Source organism: Cebus imitator, unplaced genomic scaffold (genome assembly GCF_001604975.1).
Source record: "Cebus imitator isolate Cc_AM_T3 unplaced genomic scaffold, Cebus_imitator-1.0 Scaffold1, whole genome shotgun sequence".
Classification (NCBI taxonomy): Eukaryota; Metazoa; Chordata; class Mammalia; order Primates; family Cebidae; genus Cebus; species Cebus imitator.
In genome coordinates, this window is record NW_016107316.1 from 11,035,689 (window position 1) to 11,054,247 (window position 18,559).

The window sequence follows — 18,559 nt, forward strand, 5'->3', positions numbered from 1 at the left end:
TACTTGCTCAAGATCACAGGGCTATTTACTTGCTCAAGATCACAGGGCTGAGGAGACCTGAGCATGTTCCCCTCTATCTTTCAGGAAGCACAGCCAGGTCCCAACCTGCTGAGGAGCGTGAGCCTCTCTCAGGTAGCTAAGGAGTCCAGGCTGGGTCCTTCGAGAGTAGTAGTCAAGAGCAGGCCAGGATGTGGTATAAGCATCGACTTTAAAAAATACAGAGTGGAAAGCAGGTTTCTGAGCATGAAATTTTCTAGAAAGGATAGCTGCCCAGAAATGCACCAAGAGCACTGATTGGTTGCTCCCTTGGCCAGCCGAGAGAGAACTGCATATAAGACTTCTTGGGCCAACTGTCATTGAATCAAAATTTAGAAAGTAAAGGGCAACCTGCTCTCCCAATAGCACTGGCCCCTCACTCAAGGACTCCTGTATTCTCCATTAGCCAGTTAAGCACAATACTTGTCCCTCTTCCCTCCCCACTAGGAGGACTTGCTTGCCCAACTCTACATTTTGGTTGGGTATTAGATTTGCTTTCCTGCAGCTGCTTGCTCAATTCCTCCTGTGGGTAATTGGGGCATGTCTTTAAAACCAGCAAACACCTTCCGGGGTCATGCTTGAGGAAGGAAACTGAGCAACTTGGCTCGTCAGGAATTCCACCCCAAGAAACGACCCCTGGTTAAAGAGCAGCCAAGGTAGGAGAGCATGATTTCCTGTCTGGATCCCCTTTCTTTCCATCAAGCCCATAAATCTGAATCCCTTGTACTCCCACCAGAGGTTTTGCTTTCCAGTAACTGGTCCCTGATGCCCCAGATGGTTGTCTTCACTAAGGCTCTTGACTGGTTACTCAATGACTTCTGCCTCCAAATCAGCAAAGATCAGATCCTCTCTGCTATCTGATAACACTCTGCCTCCTTCCCCCTAGGGAGTTATGAAGGCCCATAAAGAATAACTGGGTATTATCTTCAGTGAAAGCATTTGGAGGAAAATCACTAAAGAATTTTGCTTTTCTTCACCTTCCAGAAAAGTATGACTGCTCATCACTTTTTTTGTTGTTGTTCTCTAAAATCCTTGATATTGTAGACTTCACTTACCTTCAAAAGGCACCTCACAAACACTCTCTGCAAGCACTTGCCATGGGAATCAGCAATTTCACAAATTGGGTTTTACTCATTTTAAGCTGATGTGTTGGACTCAAACTAGCACACTCCACTTTCTCTCCTAAGAATCGCTCTCCGTGTTAAGGAAATCACCTCCACATTCTAGAATACTTACTCTCCCTTTAAAGGAGATCCTGATTCTGCGTTTCCCAACCAGCTCCTGAAGTACATGTGTAAATAACCTCCTATTACCCTTTCCTCCCAGATGGCAGGCAGAGTCAAATACACAGTTTCAAAGTAATGTGCATAATGAATTTTGTATGTGCTCGAGGGATTATCAAACTGTAGCATTTAATAGGTAATATAACTTCCCGGAATCTGTACATCTCGTGCGTGTGTGTGTGTGTGTGTGTGTGTGTGTGTGTGTGTGTAAGCATACTTGCACACACACAGTCATTTATAAGGTAAGACTGTTAAATGGTTCAGTCTTCCCCATCATAAAGTCCAAATATCTTTACCAGAGCTGCTAGGTCCTTCAGGATTCAGTCTCTGTTTACCTCCAGACTCAGATTCTCATTATCCATTCTCAGCGATGATTTGTCAATTCCAACTACATTGAACAATTAATAATTTCTGAAAACCATCAAATATCTGGATGCCTGCACATGCTGTTTATCTGTCTGGCATGTCTCCTCTAACCCAATTCTCACCTGCGTCACATGCACCTAAATACCCTGTGGCTCTCAGCTGGAAAGAACAGATCCTTGATCTTTAACTTCAGCTGTTGGCCTGTCCTCTGCAGTCCTATTACTCCTAGCACTGAGCCCTAGAGAAGCACCTATAACACTGTATGGAGATGATGTATTTACTTTCCTGTCTTTCCTTGAAGAAAGGAACTATGACTTGCTATAATCACATCTGTAGTTACTTGTATAGTGCCTGCCTGGCTTGTAGCAGCTATTCAGTAAAATATTCATGAATTGGATCAATTAATTAATCAAGATATTTTATGCCAAGAACCTGAGCACAGAGCCCCACGCGTATTTTTCTATTACAGTGTCTCTGTTACCTTTTAATTCTTGCTGGAATTATGCTGTCATTGCAAGGGATTAAGATCAGATGTGCTTATCTAAGCACTGCACATTTCCTTCGGGAACAGGACAACAACCTTCCTTTTATTTCTCTCATTTTCAGTTTTCAAACCTTTGGATTTGATACGTATAGCATGTCATAGTCCTGAACATAAAGACAAAGTCTGGAGGCACAGACTCACTGTTCCAAGCACTTCATTTCCCCATTGCACTTTCTTCCCCACTTCTGCTTCCCAGTAAAAACCAGAGTGTCATCTTCACCTTTGCTCTGCCATCAGGTTCAATTATGCTTTTCCCTCTTAAGGGAAAAATAATCTCTAGCAATCTCTCCTCCCTTCGTTTTTCTCTAAAGCCACCATTCTAGATAGGTTCTCCATAGGTTCACAATTGCGCATACACAATTAATTAATTCCTGCTTTCAGTAAATATTTACTGAATAGCTGCTGTGTGCCAGGCAGGCACTGCGCAAGCTCTCCTCTTGCTTCCAGTCTTGGTCCTGTGACCCATGTGACACATATTACCAGATCAAGCTACCCAAATAGCATACATGATATCCAACCCTTCCTTTTCAAGGTCTCCTTGGCTTCATTTGCTTTAGTCTATGAAGATGAGACTAAGGCCAGGTTATTTTCCTCCAATTAAATATGCACTATGCAGTGAACAAAGCACTAGGTATGGCTAAAGCTGAGGAAAACTTGTCACCACCTGTCACCCTAGGTCCACAGGAAAGAGGGAGCCTCAGTCCAAAGGAGCATAAGAGTTGAGAATCTCACGACACCAGGTGGAGAGCAATCACATGTGTGTGTGTATGTGTGTATGTCTGTGTGTGTTTCTGTGTGACATGTCAGGGCAGGGATAGAGATGAGGAAAGCTAGACACTTCCAGCAGCCTGCTGTACCTTAAGAAAGATTGGGGTGCTTACTCAAGCCTTCTTCAAAGATCATCATAGTTACATCAAACCAGAACAATGGCAGAGATCTGACAGGTGCTTTGTTGTGTCTGATTGCCATGGGGAAAAAGCCAAAGGACTCTTCTCACTATGGAACTACCTGTGTATTGACACCCAATTTGTCCAGAAATGATTACCTCATCAAATCCCTCAATGTATACCATTACTCACTAGTCGCATGCTATAATTTGAATAGACTACTTACACCAAAATTCAACAAAATACTCAAATGTTGTACATTGTTTCCATTTTAATTTAGAACCCACAGGCTTCAACAGATTTAGAGGACAGTCTGGTGAATAAGAGTAGAAACCATCATTACAATGATAATTTACATGGAAAAATAACATCTCACAAGGGAAATTTGATCCATGTTATCTGCTCCAGAAAACTCAGAGGCTTTTTCAGCTTTTGATGCCTTCTGCAATGGGGTCCTGACCACTTCAGTTTCCCTCACACCTCCCCAACAAATGCATCACTCATGCTGGTCCTTGTTCTGTCCCACCAACATGCCAGTCTTACTCTGGGGTTCATGTGCTTCAGAGCCTCTCAATCTCCTTGCTAGCCTCTGCACATTAAAAACACTCACCCTTTGGGACTCAGCGCAAATTAGATCTCCTCAGTGACAACTTCAACTATAGCAGCTCCCCGTCCTCTTCACTCCTTTAGCTCCTAACTGTTCTTTATTTAACAGCAATTATTGAGTCCTTACTATGTCTCAAGAACTACTCTATGTGCTGTACATGAATTTGCTCATTTAATTTTTATGACAACTCTTTAAGGTAAGTACAATTACATCCCATTTTATAGAAGGAACTAAGGCACAGAAGGATTAAATAAATTGCCCAAGGTCTGTGCTGTATTTATTTGTTACTGCATAATAAACACCTCAAATTTAGTGACATAAAACAGCAACTGTTTTATTATACTCATGAATTCTATGGGTCAAGCAGAGTAGGGGTAACTTCTTTCTGCTCCATGATGGCTGCATCTCAGCTAGGAGGACTGGACTGACTGGGGTGACTTGAATGCTGGGTAGCTGGAATCACCTGGAGTCTCCTTCATTAATATGTCTGGTCCTTAGAGCTGGATAGTGCAAAAGCTGGGCTCTGCTGAGCCTATCAACTGTGGCACCTACCCATGGCCTGTCCATGTGTCGTGGGCATCTCACAGCCTGATGGCTGGGTTCCTATAGGACATGTTCTGCGACAAAACAACCAGACAATGAGAAAAGATGAAGGCGAAGAATTCAAGCCTTCTTCTGACATACCCTCTGAGGCCATGCCACGTCATGTTCACCCCAGTCGATGACAAACGAGTCACTGAGATCAGCCCAGATTCAAGAAAGGAATTGGACTCCACTTCTTGCTGGCAGAGTGATGAGGTCATACTACAGAAGAACATGTGGGATGAGACATGTTTTTGTGGCCATCTTTAAAGAATGCAATCTGCCACAGTCTTAATGCTTAAAAGTGACAGAACCAGCTGTTGCATATTTGTTAGGTTTTTTTTTCTCCTAAGATATAATGTAAGCTCTTTTACAGCTGAAATTATAGCTTGAGTTTCCAACACTATATGATAAAAAAAATTCACAAGCCAAAAAAATGTTATCAATTATTTAAAAGAAAACAGAGAGAAGGGGCATTTAAATGGTATGAGCTATCTTTTGAGGTGATGAAAATATTCTAAACTAAACTCCAGTAATGATTACATAGATATCTATAGTAAAAGCCATTGAACTGTATAATTTAAACAGGTAAAATATATGGTATATGAACTATATCTCAAACGATTTTTAAGACAAAGTATAAATTAAGACATTCCAAGATAAGCAAAAAAGTGAGAGAGTTTAATGCTAATAGACATGCTCTACAAGAAATGCTAAAGTGAATCCTTCAGACTGAAATGAAAGGACAACAGACAGCAACTTGAATCTCAATGGAGAAATAAAGAACATTAGTAAGGATAAATAAATAGAAAAATATAAGAGTTAGAATAAATGCATTTTGGGTTTGTAACTTTTTTCTTTTCCTATGTGATTTAAAACACAACTACATAAAACAATAATTATAAATCTATGTTGGTTGGGATACAATATATAAACCTGTAATTAAATAAGGAAAACTAAGCTACATGGGTACAATTTTTATATACCATTGAAGCTATTTTGGTACTAATTTGAACTAGATTGTTATAAATTAGGAAATTATTTGTAATATCCAAGGCAACCACTGATAAAATAACTAAAACACAATACATAGTAAAATAAACAAAGAGGTAATCAAAATGTTATACTACTAGATGTCAATTTAACACAAAAGAAGACAGTAAGGGAGGAATTCAGCAACAAAAAAAGTATGACATATGGAGTAAAAGGTAATAAAATGTCATAAGTAAGTTTTACTTCATCACTATTTATATTAAATGCAAGACTCAAATTATCTAATTAAAAGGTTGATATTGCAGAATGGATTTTTTAAAAATCATCCAACTATATGCTGTCTATGAGAGACTCACTTTAGATGCAAAACAGTTTGAAAATGAAAGGACAGAAAAAGCTATTCCATACAACAAGTAACTAAAATAGAGCTTAAGTGTCTACATGAATATCATATAAAATTGGTTTAGGGCCAAAAATTGCTACAAGAGATTAAAAAAGGATATTGAACAGTGGTAAACAGGCAAATTTATTAAGAAGATACATAAATTAAAAACATATACACATCTAGCTTCAGAACTCCAAAATGTATGAAGGAAACATTGACAAAATTGAAGAGAAAAAGAGCAAATTCCACAATAATAGTTGGAGATTGTAATACCCTGCTTTCAGTCATGAGTAGAGCAATGAGACAGAAGGTCAGTAAAAAAGTACAAGGCTTGAACTATACTATAAACCAACTAGACCTAACAGACATCTACAAAACACTCCACACAACAACAGAAGACACATTTTCTTAACACATAAAACATTCTCCAGAATAATAATATGTGAGGTCACAAGTCTCAATAAACTTAAAAAGATGCAAATCATACAAAAGTATCCTTTCTAATTACAATGGGATGAAACTAGAAAGCAGTAACAGAAGAAAACCTAAAAATTTCAGAAGTACGTGAAAATTAAACAGCACACTTTTAAACAGCTAATAGATCAAAACAGAAATCACAGAGAAATTAGAAAATACTTTGAGACAAATCTACCTAAAAACGCAGCATACCAAACCTGATAGGATGTAGTGAATACAGTGCTTACAGAGAATATATGATTATGTGTCTATATTTCTCAAAAGAAAGATCTCAAACCAATAATTTAGCTTTACACCTTCCAGAACTAGAAAAAGAAGAGCACACTAAACCCAAAGCTAGCAGAATTAAGGAAATAAAAAGATAAGAGTGAAGATACATGAAATGGAAAGAAAAAAAAAGTTGGTTATTTGAAAAAAAAATCAATAAAATTTACCTGACAAACCCAGAAAAAAGAGAAGACACAAACTGCTAAAATCACAAATGAAAATGAGTATATGGCTAATAAACTTACAGAAATAAAAAGTATTATGAGAAAATACTATGAACATTTATATGCAAACAAGTAAGATAACCCAGATGAAATGAACAAATTCTTAGAAGGAAAAAAATTAACAAAAGTGACTCAAAAAGAAATTGAAAACCTGAACAGGTCTATAAGTAAAGAGATTGAATCAGTAATCAAAAAAACTTCCAATAACAACAACAAAAATCCCATGTTTCATTGGTGAACTCTACTAAAAGTTTTTTTTATTTGAGAAGTAACACCAATCCCTCTCAAATTCTTCCAAAACTTGGAAGAAGAGGATGAAATACTTTGAGTTATTCTACGAAGCCGGTATTCCCCTAATTTTAAAGCCAAAGAAAACTGCAACACAATATCCTTTATGAATACAGATGCAAAATTTCTCAACAAATATTAGCAAACTGAATCCAGCAACACATTATATGGATTTTATACCATGACCAAATTGTATTTATTCAAGGAATGCAAGGATGGTTTAACATATGAAAAGCAACCAAGGTATTATACTATATTAATAGAAGAAGGGGGAAACCCCACATGATCATCTCATTGATGCAGGAAGATAATTAAAAAAAAAAAAAAAACACCCATGATTTAAAAAAATCAATCTATAAGCTAGGAAATAGAAGAGAATTTCCTCAAAATAAAAAAGGGATCAAGTGATTAAGATGGTGAACAGGAGGTGGACAGAGCAGTATGTGGAGACTCATATCATAAACTTTTTCTCCAAGAACTACCATGGGAACATACCAGGAAAGCCAAGAGAATCCACAGACCTTTAAAGGAACTGGATTACCACTGCAGGCTCCCTGAGATCCCAAAAACCTGTGAGTCTGCTTGCTTTCTCAGTAGGGAGGCTCATGGTCTGGGGCAAGTTCTCAGCCCTGGTCACCCACTGCTTGGAAATGGACTCAGACTCTCAGCCCTGGTGCTGTTGGGGTGCACAGGGGGAGTAAGGTTGGCCTTTAGGACTGTGGGCTGCATGGGAGGTGGGTGAGGCCTATGACTGCAGGCTTTTCTCCACTACCCTGGTGACATGTATGACTCAGCAGAGGCAACCATAATCCCCTTGGGAATATAACTCCATTGGACTGGGAACCACACCCTCATTTCCCACAGCAGCTGTAGTAAGTCCCACGCAAGGAGAAGCTGAACTCAGACATCCTTATCCCTGCCCCGACCTGGTGGTCATTCTCCACTCACCCTGTTAGCCAATGATAAAGATAATAATCTCTTGGGAATTCTGTGGCCGTGCTCACCACCTGAGAAACCTGAATACTTAACCTAGGTGTCCCTAGGGCAAGTTTGCATCCTCCCTATAGGATTGCAGCTGATGGCACTCTTGAAAGCACCACCTCCTTCCTGGAACCAACAAACATGGAGCCAGAGCACTAAACAGAAACACAACCAAGAACCCTCACGGAGTCCATTTTACTCCCCTGCTACCACACCAGAGAAGTACCAGCTGCAAGACCTGAAGATGGGTCACATCACAGGATTCTTACCAGCCCCAGAGCTTGGAAGCTCTACTGGGTGGCTAGACCCAGCAGAGCAAAATGATCACTGCAGTTCAGATCTCAGGAAATTCCATTGCTAGGGAAAGGCAGAGAACACCACATCAAGGGACCACCCTGTGGGACAAAAGAATCTGAACAGCAGCCCTTGAGTCCAAGATCTTCCCTTTGACATAGTCTACTCAAATGAGAAGGAACCAGAAAAACAATTTTGGCAACATGACAAAACAGGTTCTTTAACACCACCCAAAATCATACCAGCTCACCAGCAATGGATCCAAACCAAGAAGAAATCTCTGATTTGCCAGAAAAGGAATTCATAAGGTTGATTATTAAGCTAATCAAAGAAGCACCAGAGAAAGGTGAAGTCCAATTTAAAGAAATCAAAAACATGTTACAGGATATGAAAGGAAAATTCTTCAGTGAAACAGTGCAAGTGAAAAACAACCACAACTTCTGAAAATCAAGGACACTTAGAGAATGCAAAATGCACTGGAAAATCTCAGCAATAGAATTGAACAAGCAGAAGAAAGAACTTCAGAGCTCAAAGACAAGGCTTTTGAATTAACCTAATTCATTAAAAACAAAGAAAAAATTATTTTAAAAAATGAACAAATCCTCCAAGAAGTTTGGGACTGCATTAAATGTCCAAACCTAAGAATAATTGGTTTCCTGAGAATCTAAAAGTTTGGAAAATATCTTTGAAAGAATAATCAAGGAAAATATCCCCAGCCTTGCTAGAGATCTAGACATCCAAATATAAGAAGCTCAAAGAACACCTGGAAAACTCATCACAAAAAGATAATCAACTAGGCACATATTCATCAGGTTATTTAAAGTCAAGACAAAGGAAACAATCTTAAGAGCTGTGTGACAAAAGCGTCAGGTAACCTGTAGGAAAACCTATCAGATTAACAGCAGATTTCTCAGCAGAAACCCTACAAGCTAGAAGGGATCAGGGTCCTATTTTTAGCCTCCTTAAACAAAACAATTATCAGCCAAGAAGTTTGTATCCAGTGAAACTAAGCTTCATAAATGAAGGAAAGATACAGTCTTTTCCAGACAAACAAATCCTGAGAGAATTTACCACTACCAAGCCAGGACCAGATGAAAAGAAGCCAGTCACATAAGGCCACATAGTGTATGATTGCATTTATAGTAAATATCCAAAATAGTTAAATCCATAGAGACAGAAAGTAAATTAATGATTGTCAGGGGTTCAGGAGGGAGAGAGAGGAGGAGTGAATGCTTTACAGGTACAGGGTTTCTTTCTTTTTGGGGTAAAATAATTCTGGAATTAGGTAGTGGTGATGGCTATACAACATTGTAAAGGTTATAAAATCCACTGAATTGTAAATTCTAAAATAGCTAAAATGGCAAATTTTATGCAATGTAAATTTTATCTCAATAAAAAAATTTAAAACAAGTCAAGTGCCATAAAAAATCAGATAGGACTGAAATCCCATTACTGGGTATATACCAAAAGGATTATAAAATATTCCATTATAAAGACACATGCACACGTATGCTTATTGCAGCACTGTTTACAATAGCAAAGACTTGGAATCAACCCAATTGCCCATCAATGATAGACTGGATAAAGAAAATGTGGCACATATACACCATGGAATCCCATGCAGCCATAAAAAAAAGGATGAGTTCATGTCCTTTGTAGGGACATGGATGAAGCTGGAAACCATCATACTCAGCAAACTGACACAAGAGCAGAAAACCAAACACCGCATGTTCTTATTCATAAGTGGGTGTTGAATAATGAGAACACATGGGCACAGGGAGGCGAACATCACACACTGGGGCCTGTAGGGGGGTAGGGGGCCTTGGGGAGAGATAGTGGGGGTGGGAGGATTGGGAAGGGGTAACATTAGGAGAAATATCTAATGTAGATGATGGGGGGATAGATGCAGCAAACCACCATGGCACATGTATACCTGTGTAACAAACTTGCACAATCTGCTCATGTACCCCAGAACTTAAATTTAAAAAAAGAAAAGTATTTTACAGATCAGTGCTTTTTCCTCACTTTCTTATTTGTTTTCATAGAAATTACCATATGCAGGAAAATTATGCTTTTACTACAAATTCAGGCTATGTTATGAACTGGGAAAAAAAAATCCAAAGATTTCAGAGCCAGTTCTAGCTCTGACATTAAAGAACCATACGATCCTGGGGAAGTCCCATTTTTTCCTCTGGGCTCCATTCACCTCAGATGACACCATGGTGTCCACCTGTGCAGTATACAGACTAGGCCTGGTCTGGATCCAGGAACTACATAGACAGGCCATGGGTCAGTTCTAAGCCTGACTCATTACATGACAGGTTAACAGTAAAGCAGGAGGAGAGAGGAAACAATTCAGAGTTTCTCCTAAGACTTCCCCTGAATCATCCTCATCTATGGGCAAAATGCTCAAGAATGCTATTTTTAAAGGGGTGACGATATTTGGTTAAAATGTCCTCAGAGGAAGGGGAGGTAAGGACTGTGAGAAGCGTGCCCAAACCACAGAGCCTCCAAACTGCAGTCCACATCACCAGCAACAGCTCTAATGAGCTCTGTGCTGGACACTCCCAATTGAATTACATAATACATTTCCGTTTCATTTCATGAATCACAACTTGGGATACAATGTTCCTGGGTTGCAGTTGATATATTTCAGAGATTACCAAAGATTTCAAAAAGAAAAATCTATTTTATTAAATTCATATGTAAAATGTCTGTATGTCAGCCAACTTATTTTCGAATTTGAGATTTTCTTAAATGTTGTAGTTACAGCTCAATGTCAAGAGAATTCCGATAAACCCATTAACGAATAGTGAGACTGCAGTTACCCCTGGATTCTTCACTTCTTTTGAGAGTTCAGTTCCTGGTTGATGATAATGGGTTTCATTTCCGCTGCCCCTCTTGGGTGAGAATGAGAAAAAAGTGGTAGAGCTTCAGACCATGAACCAGGAGAAGTGGAACTCATACAGGCAACTATGTAACTGTGAGTTTTGTTCACTATAAGACTATGGTACAAGCCATATATTCAAACGTTAACTCCTTCATGCTTGTCAGTGTTATTGGTATCCATCAGGGCTCACTGGTGTTTGCTCAAAGCAACACAGGAGCTAGAACACAGGTTCATGAATTGGAAAGACACAGGTTCAAACCTTAGCTCAGCCATTGGTAGCTATGCAATTTTGGGAAGGTTATTTAATTCCCCTAAGCTTCAGTGTATTAATCCGTAATGTGGGAGTAATAATAGTACATGGGTCATTGAGTGCTTGCAAAGACTAATGAAATGGGGTATGCAGAGTGATTAGCATAGTGCCCGGCACATAGAAAGTGTTCAATAAATACTAGTCATGTGTTATTGTTGTTATTCCACCTTAGAAGCAGCAACTTTGAACTGTAAATTGAGTTGGGGCTGATCTAGTATGTCCTGAGCTCATTTTCAAAACTTATGATCAAATTCACTTTTGTGAAGGCACATACTCTTTGAGAATGTGAATTGGCTGTACATCATTCATTCATTCATCATTTCTTTATCCAGTCATTTACTTACTATTAACCATCACCTATGTGCCTGACAGAATGTTAAATCTTAAGTGAACAAAGTTGGGAGTAACAAACACAGTTTCTTTCTTCAAGGTTCTAACTGCAGGGAAAGGCAAGTATTGTGATGAACACAAGCTGAAAGTGATCAAAATGCTTCAGGTGCAGAGAGGAAGTCCATTTGAACCAGAGGCGGACGCTGGGCATGGTAGGGCAGGGCCTTCCCTAGCAGGCTGCTGTGCACATGAAATAAGACCAAGTGCGGAAAGAGAAAAGAGCTATGTGTGAGGGCGACAGACCACTCAGGGAGATGGAGATGGATTACATCAAAATACATGAGAGTGGGTGCAGGGAACTGCATTTTTAAGTGTTTACTCTGAGCCCAAATATTTTACATTTGTCAATTCAACAACAAAATCCCCATTTTCCAGATATGAAAACCAAGGCCCAGAGAGATTTCATACCTGGCCCAAGATCATATTGTAGGCCCAAAGCCGTCAAAATTTTGCCAAAGCCCAAACACTCTTCACAGGATCATACCACCTCCTTATGCTAGCACATATTCTATAATAAGGCCCAAGTGATTGGTATTGATTAGAAAATCCAAAGAGGCTTCCTTGGTCTTATGAACTAATATACATTGCACCAATCAGCATTGAATAGTATATGGAAAGTCTAATTATAATTTCTTCCAGAGCAATAATGAGCAGGTGATAATTCACTAGCACAGTACCCGCAATGCATTTGACTTGCATTCTCACACCCCAGGTGAAGTTTTTCTAACAAAATACAGGTGTAGTGGGCAGCGGGGGCAGGGGGGGAGGTTCAGCTCTTACTAGAGAAGACAAAAAACAATGCTTAGTTTATAAAAGAGTAATGTAACTCTACTAGAATATTGGCTTTTTTTTTCACTTTTTGACCTCCAAACATCTGTAAATAGAATAGTGTCTGTTATTTTTGCACTGTTATTAATCGTGAAGTTTGGTCTTGCCATAGAGTTCACAGTGCTGGGAGTTGATGTTTGTGTGCCTCGCAGACTCTGTCACTCAGGGTAATATGCTTGCAGAGTATCTGTGGTTTATCAAGCACTGCGCTTTCTCTTTCTCATTTGATGCTCACAGCAATTCTGGAAGGGAAGCAGAAGAGGTATTTCTACCTCCATTGAACAGAGCTTGGGGACACACATGGAGTAACAAGGGCCAGCATGGATCTGTAATTGCCTGCCTCCCAGTCCAGTTCTGTTCCCTGCACTGTGTTGTCTCCTAATTGCTCTGTTCATTTTGTACCTGTGAGGGTTAACTGGGAACACAGGAGTTCTGTTAAATATCACAGTAGTTAGTACATTTTAATCCTGATCCCCCAGCCTACTGTAGCTGCTGTAAAATATATGGCAATAATTTCCTGAGGCAGGGTAATGTATAAGGAATGTCAGGCCAGCCTCTGGGCATATTTGCCTTAGCTCAGTTTTATTAAAGTAAAACTTTTATTAAGGCATGTGGTGAATTGAGCAATCGGCATGATTCATGCCGTTATAAACCCATTGCTACACTCACAATAAATCAATGAGCCATTGTCGTACATTTGCTGTGGAGTTGGTAGAAACAAGGAAAAAATCAATATGGGGATATTATTCAGACCATATGAAAGTATTAAAGTGTATTCTGTGTGTATTAAACCTGGCCAAACCATATTTCATGGGTACTTTTTTTTCCTGTAAATATCTCCGTTAGCATCGTCTACTCTGGGCTGTTTGCTAATCCATATGTTATTTGGAGATAATTATAGGAAATATTTAAAATTCCACATAGGTCTTTGTGAGTTTTAAAATTTATTCTATAAATTTATATAATAAAATTGTCCTAAGGAAAAAGCATTAACAATAAATTTAGAACAATGAGCCTCTTCCCTAACAATCATAGTATAGCTGTAACCTTGCATTATTCAATAGGTAATGTGCTCTTCTTTAGGGAAGAAAAAAAAAAAAAAACCAACAGGAGGAAGTGATTTGAGCCAAAGAAAGGGCACTTTTCATTATCCCACAGCTAGATGGGGACAATCATTGAGCCGGCAGCATTCTCTGCATCTCTGGAAACTATTATTATATCTCCCCTTACCTGGAACCTCTTCAGAATGTTGAAATACATGTCAGTGACAGCCATTTCCCTATGGCGGCAGTGTGTGATCACCTGTATTTCTGCACTAGGAGTTTCAGTTTCCTCTGGAGACTAATGTGAGTTGATCAGAAAAAAATGGTGCAGTCACAGCTGGCTTCAAACTCAAGCGGCAATACCACCAAGATCTTCTGTGTTTCAGGTAGTAGGGAGGTGGGCCATTTATTGCAATAGTCATTACTCAGAGGGGTTTCTGTGGCTCTCTAATGCTCTCTGAAACAAATGTTAGATTTCACAAAACACCTTTGCGGTGCCCACTGAGGTTTGAGGCTGCCCTCTAAGCCCAAAGGGCAGGGAAAGGCATTATGTGAATGTGCCATGGCATTACATTTGCTAAGTTAAGGCAGCCTCTGCCCAGTGCTCTAATTATAGAGTGCTACTTAAAGTGAGACAAGGCAGAGACAGTTCTAACTGGAGAATCTGAGATTCTTGGAGGGGGCTTTTAAAGATGCTTTCAACTTCAACAGGCAGAACACCTGAACCAAAAATATTTTCCCTGCCCTTGAGTTGTTTTCTGTTTTAACTTGCTACCCAATGGCTGTCTTTTGGAGAAAGAGAATCAGAAACTTCACATAGTTGTGCTCTTTGGAACTCAACTAATCTTCTTATGGAATATTAGCTTACATTTTCCAGCACAAGAGGAGATCCAAATGCATATCCAGGCAGTTGGGACATCAAGGGAATTTTGTGATAACCTTGGTAAGGCCTGATGACTTTCATCATCAAAAGATGTATGCTCACCCTCAGTGGAAACACTTTGTTTTGTTTTCATGTAATAAAAATAATATTTCTATGTACTTACTGGCCAGTTAAAATGAAGAGATTTAATTTTGCTTGATTCCAAAAGAAATAACAGGTAAGGGGAGGAAGGGAGAGAGAGAATACAAAATAAACAGGAAGGCTGAGGAAGAGACCCAGCCCTGCAGTTTGTGTGGGGTAAGGGAGGTGAGAACTGAGCCTCTCCTTACCAACTCATTCTCTGGCCATTGCCAACTAATGGGATAACTCCACTGCTTCCAGTTGATGGGGGCACGTGCTAGCACGTTTTCTGCTCCTTTCCATGCTTTCATTCAGAGCCCAACCTACTGGCGGCAGCAGCTTCAGTAGAGAGACCAGAGTGCATGTGACATCATCTTTGGCATAAGGATGGTATGTGTGTATTTCAGGGCATATGGTCTGAGATGATCCATCACGGCCTATGATGTCAGATTATCCGCTGAGACTCAGGCCTCTTTGCAGAAATACAGTTATATTCCAATAATGGTATTTCCAGTTGTTGTGATAGACAAGACTGATTCGGGGAAGAAGTGACTGGTGGAACACTGGATGATATACGTACAGGGCAGGCAGAAGAATGAGGCATTATGAGCTGAGCTGTCAGTGAGTTTTGCAGTTCTTTCCTTCCCTGTACATTTCTCAGCAGTCAGCACTGGTTGCCATCCAAATCGCCATGGTCGACCATTCCGCAAAGCTCAGCCCAGTAGCCTGGTAAATCCCAGGCGTGGCAGTGATTCCCCAAGCCTCCACCTGCTCCTCCAGCCATGCATCCTCTTCTCGCTACGCTCCTCCTCACTTCATAAACCAGGAGGACCATTTAGAGGAATGCCTTGGCCCTTTCCTCTCTATGTTTAATAACCCCAATCATTTTATTGTTCCTCTAACTCTTTATTTTGTTTGCATTACTTTTTTAACCTTTTATTCTTTTTTCTTTAAAAACATATTTTTCTTCTAGGCTTTTTCTCTAAATCTTCTATATCCTGTTTTTGAGCATTCTGGCCTCCAACGCTGGCTTGAAAACAAACCAAAACCTAACATTGTACAATATTCACTCAGTCATTTAACCCGTATTTACTGAGAATTTCCCATTTTATCACTTTGGCAAGGTACTAGGCATGCAAAAAAAGCAATGTGGCATACTAGAAAGATGACCTTTAAAACTAAACTCTGATTTGGGTTCAAATAGCTGCTTTGTCATATCTAAGCTGTGTGGACTTGGGCATGCCACTTAACCTCTTGAAATGTTGGTTTCTTCAACTCTACTAGAACCAAAGCATGTCTATCACTTAACATAGGGCCTGGCACATAAGCACCCAATGCATGGAACCCATTATGTCTATTATTATTTCTAAGCTTTAATCAAGACCCTCATATAGTATTTGCTTCTTAGGCTCATGATCTTCTTGTGGGTACTTGCTCCATGCTGCTGAGTCATACTAAAAGTTGTTTAAATAATTGAAGGGATATTGTTGGAAGGATTTTCAGAGCCTACTGACATGTAAGTACAACAAATAGCTTCAGTGTTGATTAAAAATCGGTTCTTTTTTTCCTCTTTGATCTTGTCTCTCAGAGACCACTTTCACCTTGATTGTTTTTTCATTTCAACTCCAGATTCTTACTCTTTGTGCTGGGCCAAATATGGAGGAATAGAGGCTGAGAGTGCTGGTCAGCTAGCCTCAGTCAATGTTTGAATTGACTTTCCCCTCCTAAATGCATGCTCGTTTTAATAGAGGACATTATAAAACAAAACTGCTCGTGTGACTCTACGGAAAGAGGGTTTCTTGGCAGATCTATTGGCTATATTCTACCCTAGGCCAAGCAAATCAGAATCTCCAGGGAGGGGCACAGGAATCTGTGCTTTTAACAAGTACCTTGTTAAACGTTAGGCAAGTTGGAAAACCTGATCTAAATCCATCACAAAACAATGATTGGGCATCACCACATCTTTAAAAAATTTGTATGGGGCAAGCAGAACTATGAAGCAGAATATATGCCATCAGGGACTTTATGTTCAATTTGGAGATTATATATAATATGTGTGCATATACATATACATATGTATATGTGTTTATATATGTATGTGGGTGTATACACACACACATGAAAACATAAGTCACCAGGCAATGTTGCCATTAAAAGCAAGAGATCAGTATGAACAAAATACATAGAAAAAAATAGCCCCGAGAAAACAGGGCTAAAGCTGGATCTCAAAGGAAGTTTGTGTAGGAATTTTTAGAACCTGTTGTCCAAACTTTTCACCTGTCTTCCTCTCAATTTCTTCACCCCTTCTATTTCCCCCCAGAGCATTTTAAAGCAGGACACACAAGTGCTATGCTGGGCCCCAACTTGTTTGTTATTAATCTGTGACATAATTACATGAATATTTACTCTATTTCTACACCTGTCTTATTGAAGACAGGCCACAGACCATAGCTTGAGTAGCACTGCTTTAAAGCACATCCCACATATCATATCATGTAATTTAATAAGAAGACAACTGCAAGGATTCCAGGCAAGAGGGAGGGAGAAAATGGGACTGACAAAGTTCCATTGGGAGAAACCAGTTTTATTAAAGGGACCTAAACTGTGCCACGTACTGCTGTGATTTGAATGTGTTTCCCAAATTTCCTGTGTTGAAATTATTTCCCAAATCCCTATGTTGATGGTATTTGGAGGTGAGGCATTTGGGAGGTATATTAGTCCATTCTTATGCTACTATTAAAGACATACCCAAGACTGGGTAATTTATAAAGGAAAGAGGTTTAATTGACTCACAGTTCAGCATGGCTGAGGAGGCCTTAGGAATCTTACAATCACGGCAGAAGGGAAGCAATATGTCCTTCTTCACATGGTGGCAGCAAGGAGAAGTATAGAGCAAAGGTGGGGAAAAGCCCCTTATGAAACCATCAGGTCTCATGAGAACTGACTCACTATTACAGGAACAGCATGGAGGTAACCACTTCTATGATTCAATTACCTCCTACCAGGTCCCTTTCATGACACATGGGTATTATGGAAACTACAATTCAAGATGAGATTTGGGTGGGGACACAGCCAAACCATAACAGGAGATAATTAGGATTAAATAAGGTTATCCTGGTAGGGCCTTCATAATGGGTCTACTGGCTTTATAAGAAGAAGATGATAGGTGTGAACTGACACACACACTCTTGCCCTCTCACCATGAGATGTCCTCCACCATGTTATGACACAGCAAGAAGGCCCTCATCAGATGCTGGCACCTTGCTGTCAGACTTCCCAGCCTCACAACTGTAAGAAATCAATGTCTTTATAAGTTACTCAGTATTATAGCAACAGAAAGCAAACTAAGGCAGGTACTTTATGTATTTACTCCATTTAATTCTTACACCAACCTGAAAGATAAGCATTATTGTTTCTCACTTTACAGATGGGAAAACAGAGGCTCCAAGCGGATAGGCAACATGCTTAAAGTCATCCAGCCAAAAATTAGCAAAGGTGGGTAATAAGTTGGTCCAATTCCAAGCTCCATGTTTTTCTCACTGACCTTGTGTCGTCCTTGCACAGAACACAGCTGAAAGCCAGGCTGACTGGAATGTGGCGATTATTTTAAAAGTGTCTAGGGCAATGTGGATAGAAAGAAAGAACAAGGGAAATATGTTGGGTTCCTGAGTAATAGACTGAGGTCCTTTCTTTTATCCTACAGAAGATAACAAGTAGCCTTTAAAAGTTTTATAGTGATAAAACTTATCATTATAAAAATTAAGACCAGGCCTGGTGGCTCATGCTTGTAATCCCAGCACTTTGGGAGGCTGAGGTGGACAGATCACCTGAGGCCAGAAATTTGAGACCAGCCTAGCCAACATGGCGAAATCCTGTCTCTA